The 10,641-nt window shown below is 39.6% G+C and overlaps 1 pseudogene across 1 annotated transcript; it reads right to left on the bottom strand.

Annotated features, from left to right (window-relative positions):
• Positions 1 to 8,412: 8,412 nt before the first annotated feature.
• LOC149822235 (WD repeat-containing protein RUP2 pseudogene) lies at positions 8,413 to 9,833 on the bottom strand (annotated as a pseudogene). The gene has a single exon (XR_016426013.1). The product of XR_016426013.1 is annotated as a WD repeat-containing protein RUP2 pseudogene (transcript).
• Between the last annotated feature and the right edge of the window lie 808 nt (positions 9,834 to 10,641).

Here is a 10,641-nt window from a genome sequence, read left to right as displayed (position 1 = left end):
TCTGGGCGGCGCGTGGCATGCGCGGCGCGTGGCATGCGCCTGTGCAGCGCGCGCGGCCTGCGCAGTGCGTCGGGCACGGCGTGCATAGTGCGGATTACGAGGTGGCATGCAGAACGAGGCATTGCATTCGAATGGCTGGTGCATGCGGCGAGGAGGCGCCTGCACTTGTAAAGGGGTGTGACCCAAGTGACTGTTGGTGGCAATGGGTGAGCATGCACCTGTGTGCATGAAGGGGTGCGACCCAAAGGATGCGATGATTGAAGGCATGTCCCTTGAAAGCTATAAATATGTAATGTCTGTGCATTGCAAGGGATGTAAGCCATACCAGTGTGATTGTATTTTATGTGAATAATACAAGTGTGGGTAATTGTTTGCATTCGACTTGTGTCAAAGAAAGTCTTCCGTTGCTGTGAGGCTGAACGAGGTCGGGGCGATCTTGTGCCTGCGCAAGGCTAACTTCAAAGGTTGAAGTTTAAGCTTGTGACAAGTTCACCTGAAAGAGTACAGGGGTGCCAAATGGTGGTTTTCAGGGATGAACAATGCCTGCTTTTAACATCTCATCCAGCTGCCTGCACAGTTCGTTCAATTTAGCTGGTTCCATGCGATAAGGGACCATAATAGGGGGCTTTGCTCTCGGGGTCAACTCAATCCTGTGGTCGACCTCGCGTCTTGGCGGCAGACGCTTCGGTAATTTCGGGAGCATCACTTCTTAAAACTCTGCCAACAATGGGGCAAGGGTCAGCGACACTATTGCTTTAACCTTCCTTTCTTTAGTGCGCATAACAACTAAGAATGTCTGCTCTCCTCGCTTGACACCCTTCTTCAGTTACATCGCAGATAGCATAGAAGTTTTACCTCCAAGAGTGAGACAATGCACTGCGTGTGAAGAGTCCGACCCCATAATTGTCAATGAGTTCACCTTTGGCAACATCATTACATTCTGGCTACGAAGAAACTCCATGCCCAAAATCATCCAAAAATCGTTCAGGTAAATCACTGAGAAGTTGGCTATACCGGCCCAACTCTCAATTTGGACAGCCACATCCCTTGCTTCACCAAGGATGGGCTTGGCCACAAAGTTTACCATTTTGATGGTCCTCAGCTTTGGCCAGGGCTTCAAGCTCAACCACTGTGCCTCTTCCCGCGAGACGAAGTTGTGTGTGGCCCCAGAGTCTACCATTGCCATAGTAGACTTCCCATTCACAATGACTTCTAAGTACACGAGTTCTTTGATGACCGGTATATTTTCCACTACACAACTTATTACCGCATTTATAGTCTGCATGGCTTCCATCTTGGGCTGCACAACCTCGGTATCACTACTCTCAACTTGCACCGCATTGGCATGCCTGTCATCCTTCACGAGTCGCTTTGGGCATTGTCTTGCGATATGTCTATCACCACAAAACTAACAAGTCACAACCCGACCTTTGTTGTCGTTGTTGTTATTATGCAAAATTTTACTTTTACAAGTCAACTGACCTTTTAAAAAAGTTTTTAGAAAACTCGCCTCTGTTTTGAAAAATATGGGAAAACTTGAGAGATGAGATTCACCTGTCAATACGAGGTTCAACCATTCCTGGCGCCTTAACCTGAGGTAATTGAACCAAGGATTGAACGATATGCCTTATTTTATTCAAATGCCTAAGAAATTATTCTAAATCCTAGAATGCAGAAAGAATCAAACAAACATATGATATGTCTTTTGAAAAGAAGTTTGTTGAAAACATGATGCATGTCTGGAATTGTTGAAAAACACTTAAAAAGAAGATTATTTTGAGATATTCTGAAATTGAGTTTATAAAAGGATCAAATGATTGAGCGTGTGGTCTTGTGGGCCCATGCATGATGTAATCTAAGTCTAAATGATGCATGGATGTGATTTATAAAAATTCTTTTTTGAAAGATTTGAGAAAAATCATTGATAAATCCTCTTTATTTTATAAAACTCTGTTGATAAAATGGGTTTTTGTGCCTTAGAGAATTCAAGTGAGATAAATTCGTTACATATTCATGACTATGGCTACAAGTATGTTTTAAATATATCTCATTAAATTCTAAAAGAAATATTTTGAAAAATATTTTGAAAGTTTTGGAAATATGCAATGATTTTGAAAATAACCTAAGTGTTTAGGCTTTTGTAACTTAAAAGAGAGTAATAAAACTTGAATTTTATTCGTATTCTGACTATGACTACAAATACGAATTCCACTAAGTTTATTAACTTCTTAAAAGAAGATGCACGTGTCATTCATGTTTCACCATCATGGAATTTGAAAAGTGCATATGCATGACAAACTATAGCAATTAATATTAAGAAATAAACTATATGCTTATGCAATCCTAAACTATACAAAAAAGTAAATTTTCACTATTTTTTGTATTTGATTATAATTTATATCAAGAAATTGAATAATAAAACAAAGAAAGAAAAGAAAAAATAAAGTCTTAAAATTTCTTGCAAAATCAGCAAACATGCTAGTAGAAATATGTAGACTTTTCAGGATTTATCCAACAATATCAAAAAATTGAAGGATATTATCTTGAAATAAGCCTTTCCCATGCATTCATAAAATGAAATCTCTAAATAAATTAAATAAAAATGCATGATTTAATAAACTATAAAACTAAACTGATTATAAAATAAAATTTCAGAATTGAAGGCAAAAGGACCAAAATACCCCTAGAGATTTAGAATAATTGCAACAACATTGTTAAAAAACCAGGGTTTTAGAAAATGGTTTTGAAATATATCTAATCCGAAAGCTAAACGAGTTCAAATCGATACCAAATCGGGTAGAGATCACCCTGACATGATCAAGAAAATAATCAGATGTTGAAACTATAAAAACTATTTATGAAAACGATAATATAAACAAGAAAATATCGAATCTGCTCGTATTTTTGCAGAATAGGGTTCTGTAGAAAACTGGTTTTTGGAAAACAACAAAATAAAATATCAAATGACCTTCTAAAATCATGAAAATTGATACAACACTCTTAACAACCCTAAGAACAACATGTAATCAAGAAATAAATTTAATAAACATTCAAGAAAAAGATATTAAAATAACAAGTGGAAACAGACTGCATAACAAGATATTTTGTACCTATCACGTTGTTAATTTGGAATAAAATAACAAATAGAGATGAAAAATTATAAGATTTTCCAAAAGTAAACTAGACATGACAACAAAGAAATCCCTTTTTATGGATCTAAAAAATCATCTCCGGTTAGGGAGATATGATTTCAGCAAAATGACTCAGATTATGCATAATGCCTGACAATACAGAAAACCAAGTTCTGGTTTTGGGCTAAACTAAAATAGCAAACGAACATCAAAAATCACCAAAATCATCAAAGATAAACTGGACATACAAACAAAGAAGTTACTTTTTACGGATTTAGAAAATCATCTCTGGTTAGGGAGATATGATTCTGGCAAGTTGACACAGATTTTGCACAATGTTTTGATGGTGCAGAAAATAGGTTTTTACTTTTATTTTTGAAAATGGGTCAAAGGATGCCAAAAAATCATGAAACTTGGCCAGATTTGCGCAAACATATGGATATATCCATTATAAAAAAATTAGTTTGAAACAATAAAAATAATCACATAAAATAATGATGCTAACGCGAGGGACAAAATCATGATTTAGAACACAGGCTATTAAACATGCTAAAAACCTAATCTGACATGCATAAAAGAAAAGGAAAAGCCACAAGAATGAATGATCTTGATGCTGTATGGATGCAAACAATGCAAAACTTAGATCTATGATGCTCATAAATAATAAAAAAAGAAAAGAATGCATGGGATTTACTTTGCTATAGCCGGTTAGAAGGAGGGGCTCAATTTATGAGAAACCGAGCTCCTATCTTCTCATGGCGGTAAAGAAAGAAAATAAAACACAACACCTATATTAATAACAATAAAGAAAATTAAAGAGAGGGAGAGAGTTTACCCGCGGTTCCTCTTTCGCTGCAATGAAATAAGAAAAGAAGAAGAAAGGAGGAGAGGGGCGACACTTGGGGAGGAAAAGAAAGGAAAAAGAAAGAGGAAATCAAGAAGAGGAAGATAGATGCTTGCATGGGTTGGACGTCCCCTGTTGGGCTATATTTATAGAAAAAAATTAGAAAAGGATGAAGACTCTAGGGGGTCCCATATTTGAGATTAATTAGCAAACAATTAGGAGAATTAAGAAAAATCGTCCTTCCTAAAAGCGTCCTCATTTGATTTATTTTTTGACTTTTTCTGTTTTCATACTAATTAAAACTCTAAACAAAAGAAAGGGTTCTAGATGTGGCGCCATTTGAGTGGGGTCCACATTTGATTTTAAAATAAAATAAATGGTTAAAAACAAAGGATGAAGTTAAAAGATAAAAAGCGAAAAACAAATTCCTAAATCAACTATTTGTTTGAAATAACAAAATAAAAAGGATAATCCAGAAGTGACGCCACCTAGGTGGGTCCCATCTAATGTGAATTGGATTGGATCTAAAATCTATTTTGAAATTTGAGCCTAATAAAATCTCAATCAGATCCAAATCTGACACGCATTATTTTTCTGAAAAAGGCATTTCAAAATATCAAATGTAAAACACTGGGTTTATATTAAAATGTAAAGATCAATTTCGAACCCAGGATTGAAATTGGATAAGAAGAGAGTTTTGAATTCGGATCTGGATTTGAAGTTTCAAGTGATAAATGGATCTAGATCTCAGACAATGAGCATGATCTATATTTAAAAATGATGGGCGAATCCTATATCAAAGATAAGACATTTAGAATAGATCCTGGATCAAAGATAGAATTAAAAAGTGGATCCTGAATATTAAATAAGATTTGAAGAGGAGATCCTAAATAGTAAATGAGTGAATCCTGGATATCAAATCTAGAGATCTGGGTTTAGAAAATAAATTGGACTCTGGATATAGATAACAAAGCAAATTGGATAAAAGATCCAGGTCTAAAAATAAGATGGACCCTGGATAAAAGAGTGGATTGGATAAAAATATCCAGGTCCAGAATAGAGAATGGATATTGGACATTAGATCAGATCAGATCAGATATCAAATGTCCAAATTGAAACATGAGCTGGATCTCAGATATAGACATAATATCATAAAAAGAATTGATCTGAGTCCAAGCTGAAATTACCTTGGCTTAGAAATTGACTGAACTGCCCCTCTGAATAGAAATGAGCACAAGTATAGACGATTTTGCCCTCCTGGGCAGGGGCGTGAAGTGAAATAAAGACTGACACTTGGAAAATAAGGTCTGAACTGGTTTGAACAGGGTTCTAGGGTTTTTGAACTTAGGCAAACTAAAACGACACTGTCTCAACTAGGTTCCTAGACCAGATGATTGAAAATAGACACAATTCTACATGAAATGATGAGGAATTCACTATGGAGTGAAGTGAACAACGAGAGTGTACTGAGTTTGAGATAAAATGACAATCAACTGGACTAAGATAAACTAAATCTGGAGCTCAAACAAACTAAATCCTAAATAAGGTTAGTTCAATTCTAGTTGAAATAAGCCGAAATGAGATAAAATGAACTCCAACAATGTGAGAAAAAGGTTTGAACTAAAACTGGATGACTTGAACTTCTGATGAGCTCAAGTTAAACACAGAAGAATAGGATCTACTGAAATTGACTAACTCTGAGACAATTGGCTTGAATCTGAGCTAGAAATAAGCTCATTTTACATGAAATAAACCAAATTTAGCTGAAATGAACAAGGTCTACTCATTGTGAGCTGAGTAGAGCTAGAAATGATTGATATTCTAACTCTTATAAGCTTAAGATAAGCTTGGTTGGGTCTAACTGACAAAGATCTAAGGATGCTTAGGGGTAAAATATGGTGAAATGACACCTAAATTGAAATGGACCTATGGGTTAGACTCCTACACTGTGCTAAAGGGGTTGGCATCTGTGAAAGGGGGTGTTCGGGATAGACCTAAAAAATTTAGGGTGTTTACAATTATATTTCTTGAAATTCTGCTTCTTGTCGAAATGGTGTTGGGTCGATGCCTCACCCTTATTGTTGCGCTGATCATCTTTCTTGCCTCCGTGGTTGAGCTTATTCTTGATCTTGGTTGATGGAATGAACGTCTTACACAGAGTATCCACTAAAAGCTCGGCCATCACATATACATCTTCTAAATTTCTACTTCGGATTGTGGCCACGGTTGTAGTCTCACAATAAACCAATTGAGTCTGTCTTCATCTGGCAAATTGGGTACGTCCAACATGAGCTTTTGGAACGTCCTGATGTAATCTATCAAGGCTCCAGTGTGCTTCAATTCCAACACCATCTGATAAGCTTGTCGTTGTACATTTTGCGGCATAAAGTAGTTACTAGCTCAGTTTTAAAACCCTCAAAAGTATCAATGACATAATGCCCTCTTTCCATGTCGTTACGTTTCCGTCTCCACTAGGCTATAGCATCTCCGTCAAGTAGAGCTGCTGCAGCCTTCACCTTGAGGTTCTTAGTGAGTATATTCTGAATATCCAGATAGTCTTCCATCTGGAACAGAAAATTCTCAATGGCCTTGCTGTCTCTGGAACCATTGAACTTTGTTGGCCTCATCACATCTATCTTTAATGTCCTATCACCACTTCCACCATTCAGGGTCACTGTCTGCTGCAACATGCGGTTCTTTAACTGAAGCTCCCATACTTCAGTCTGCAAAGCAGTTATTGTCGTAGTCAATGACGTAACTTGCCCCATCAGCAAGTTCACCTGCTCTCGCAGGCTTGTTACCTCATCGTCCAATCCTTCAAACGACTCTAATGCGTGTGGAATTATTTCATCATGCGAAGTCACATCAGCCACCAGTCTATTGACAGTCTCGACCATCTGCTCATGGCCTCGAGGTAAACTCATCTCCTCGGTCTCGGCAACTGCCTTACCTTTGGTACTGCGCAAGTTGTATTGGAGCGCCACAATGTCTTACTCACAAATAATAGCCTGTCGGTCTGTCTGTCAACACCGACTCCAGAGTCCCTTTCCCAGCACGAGAATGGGCTCTGATACCACTTGTCACGAGCTCATTTTCTTCAATAGGTCAGCGCGGCGTGACAGTCCTTCCTTACCGCCGCAAGCCTTCTTATCGCTCGCTTGTCAGTCGCATAAACTTGTAATGAGAGCACAAGAAAGCAAGAGAGCAAGAAAAAATAAAGGGAAAAAAATTGCAATAACAAGAAGCAATCACAACGAGGGTGAACAAATTAAAGAGAACTCAACACATTTAATTCATTCATAATTTAGCCCGTAGGCCTCTTACAGTTCAAGTATACGGGCTGCCCCTTGAGGGTATTGATTAACCTCAGCTTACATCAGACTCAACGAAAGCAAAAAAGACTCTAGACACAACTTTACAATGTAAGTCACAAGAAAACACACGCATGGATTAACACAATTTATTTACTTCAAGCATTAGTGTTATTGGCAAAGACGAGACAAATGGTGAGAAAGTAACATAGAAAATGACAATGTTGCTGGTGAGCCAAAGCATCATTCAAGCTGGCATGAGAAATGGTGCGCTACGTGGGGTTAAATCTCGTTAGCTGTCAGCATCCACCTTGTACTAAAAGGATCCTACACATTTATGTTGATCTTAGCCATATCCAATGATGCATTTGAATGGGTTCAAGTGAGTAAATAGACTGATGTAGACTAATCCTAACCAATGGTTGGACAGTTAGAACTGAATGCAGGATGGATGCCATCATAAGTCAGATGGTGGGATCCGCTTTTCATCTTGCGGGATCCGTTTTTCATCTTGTTTAGATGGCTGGTGGTAACAAGGATTAGGTGCAATGTGATTGCACACTTGGGAGTAGTAAGTTTCAGCCAATTTACACATGAAAATGGGGTTAAGTATGAAACCCTCCATTTTCATATGCAGGTGAAACAAACATGCCAACTTCATTTTTCTAGTCAGCATGAGTTTCTTTTCATCATTTACTGTGTAAATCTAAATACACCAGCCCCCCTGTGAATGGATTTACATATGCATTTTTTTCACACATGGAATGGCCTTTCCATCATGGGGTGCCTTTCCCATGATGTCTTTTCTTATTGGTGGGAATCAAACAAACAGACCCGTTAACGCTGCTGTACCTAATCACCCTCCATCCTTAGGATACAGTTGACACTCTGTGGAACCCAACAACAGATGGTGTGCGATCAAGTGCAGTAGCATAAGGAAAGTGTGCAATCACATTATACATGCTTAAAAGTTGAAACAGGTGTGTTCATGTGTCATGAGTAAAAAGTGGCCTTATTTGATCTTCATACGTACCTGGCCATAGAAAACCAAGAGACAAGGAGACCATTTGCAACCATTTTCTCGAATGATGAACCTATCAAAATGTGCATCAGTCAATTATGCAGATGAGCATTACTAGTAGATTAAGAAGTTGGTAATTGTAGCAAAAAACCGTATAACTCAAAACCATCACCCTGTGATCAATCCCACTTGTCTTCTTTACTTGCACTACAAAAGAATATTGATGTTGCTACATTTATTTGCACAAATTTGTGTCATATTTCTTTTCTTTTAGCAGTGAAAACCTGCAAAACCCCATTGGATGCCCCGGCCACCAGCGTGCACTCCCCATACGTATTCTGCCTCCAGCACACGCTACTCACGAAACGGCCACCGCACCCGGTTTGGCCCTCTGGCTCAAAACTCTGGACCCAGACCGGGTCCTTCCACCTTCGGTCATAGACATACACCTCGTTGGTCTCTGACCCGCATCCCAAGAGCCCACCTTCTTGCCACACCGACAACCCGACGAAGTTCCGTGCATTCACATGCCCCTCGTACCTGCGGACCTCACGTGCCGCGTGCAACTCCCACAGCTTCAGGCACCCATCTATTGCAGCCGATACCATGCACCCCACCCCGATGAACCGCACGTAGGACACCGCCTTCCGGTGGCCTTGCAGCACCAAGACCGGTGCCTGGGTCCACCTAAAGTCAAAAACATAGATGAACCGGTCAGCAGACCCCACAGCCATTAGGTTGTCATTGAACCTGTCAAATTGGACTGAGCACACAGGGCTCATGGATCCAGGCCGCATGACTGCCACTCCGGTCTCGGATCTGGAGTCCCATATGTGCACAGTCCCATCATCGGAACCGGAGGCACCAACTGACGGGAGCCCAGTCGAGTAATTAATGCTCCATACCCGCCGGCCTCCGTGCTCGTCGCGCTCGAATACCGGCACACGCTTCTCAAGGTCGTATTCGGTTACAACGCCATCGTAGTCGCCAGATCCGATAACACGGCCTGCAGCGTCTGGCCTCCAACTTAGTCTGCTCAACTTGGCCGGGGTGCAAATATAGTAATCATAGACACTATCATGGTGATAGAACCTAGTGTAGGAACCATCGCCCACTAGTGAGTTGAGGGTATAGATCCTGATCTTTCTGCCACTGCCACCAGTGGCTAAGATTGTGTCAGATGGGTCTATTTCTGTGACACCAATGGCATCTGTGGTGCCACCGATGGAGGTGTTGGGGGACACTGAGCAAGAGAGAGAGAAATCCCATTCATACCTTGCCTTCTCATTTTCTTCTATTTCTTTTTCTTCTTCTTTTGCCGCCTCTTGCCCTGCTTCCTCCTTCTCCTGGTTGATTCCAGATACGGAGATTTGCTCATTTCCCATTCAGTTGGGGGAGTTTGGTTTGGAACCAATAATTAAAAAAATTGCCTAGAGATTCTGTGTCTTTTGCAGCTTTCTTTCTTCTTTGTTTTCTTTTCTTTTTCTTGACCATGTATCTCTTATTAGTGAGATTCTCTCTCTCTCTCTCTCTGCCGTCTCAAGCGTGAAATAAATAATGGTACAAGTTCCACATATATGAATGGTCCAAAAGTCACCTAGTTGCACACCAAAGTCTTGAGTAATTCAAATTCACAAGCACCCACTGAGTTATGTATTCCTAATGAGTAATGATGGCTAGTGGAACAGCAAATTGTTTGAAGACTACATGCCCAAAATATATTTCACAGGGTCGGATCCCGGGTCCAATGTAAGTCAGATATTTTTTAAAACAAGTTGGATCCTACACATCCCGATGTTCACGCACTCGATGAGAGAGCTTTACAACCAGCATCCAACACATGTTTAGCCTTTTGGGACAAAGACACAAGTTGCGATTCAGGCACTTCAATTGAAAATCTTCAGTACTAGGGTATAGATCTAGCTTGTTTTTATCAATGACATGATACAATTAGGTGCATATCAAATTTGTGAGGAATACATAGGATGAGTGACAATTTGGGCAATTCCTCTTGATAACATTGTTGGCATCCTTACCAATGCATGGTCTTCTCTTTTCTTTTCCAATAGTGACAGAAAATATGTGTTTTTGCTGCAATATTTGAGTGGATGAGAAAGATAAGGAATGGTGTTCGCTTTTGTGCCTCAATTGTTGAACACGCAAAGCGTGATGGTGGCCTTGCAAGTAACGTGGTGTAAGAGGGGCCAGTAACCTGCTACTTGTTCGTATGGCCCACACATTCATATCTGTAGGGAGCCAAGCCCACCCATGAAGCCTTCTTGTCAAATTTGAATGTGAATATATTTATGGAAGTCATGGATGAAAACTAGATTA

The sequence above is a fragment of the Nuphar pumila genome, chromosome 11 (assembly GCF_984573655.1).
Source record: "Nuphar pumila chromosome 11, dmNupPumi1.hap1.1, whole genome shotgun sequence".
Taxonomy (NCBI): domain Eukaryota; kingdom Viridiplantae; phylum Streptophyta; class Magnoliopsida; order Nymphaeales; family Nymphaeaceae; genus Nuphar; species Nuphar pumila.
Note: the sequence above shows the minus strand (reverse complement) of the source record. Positions and strands in the feature narration are given on the sequence as shown.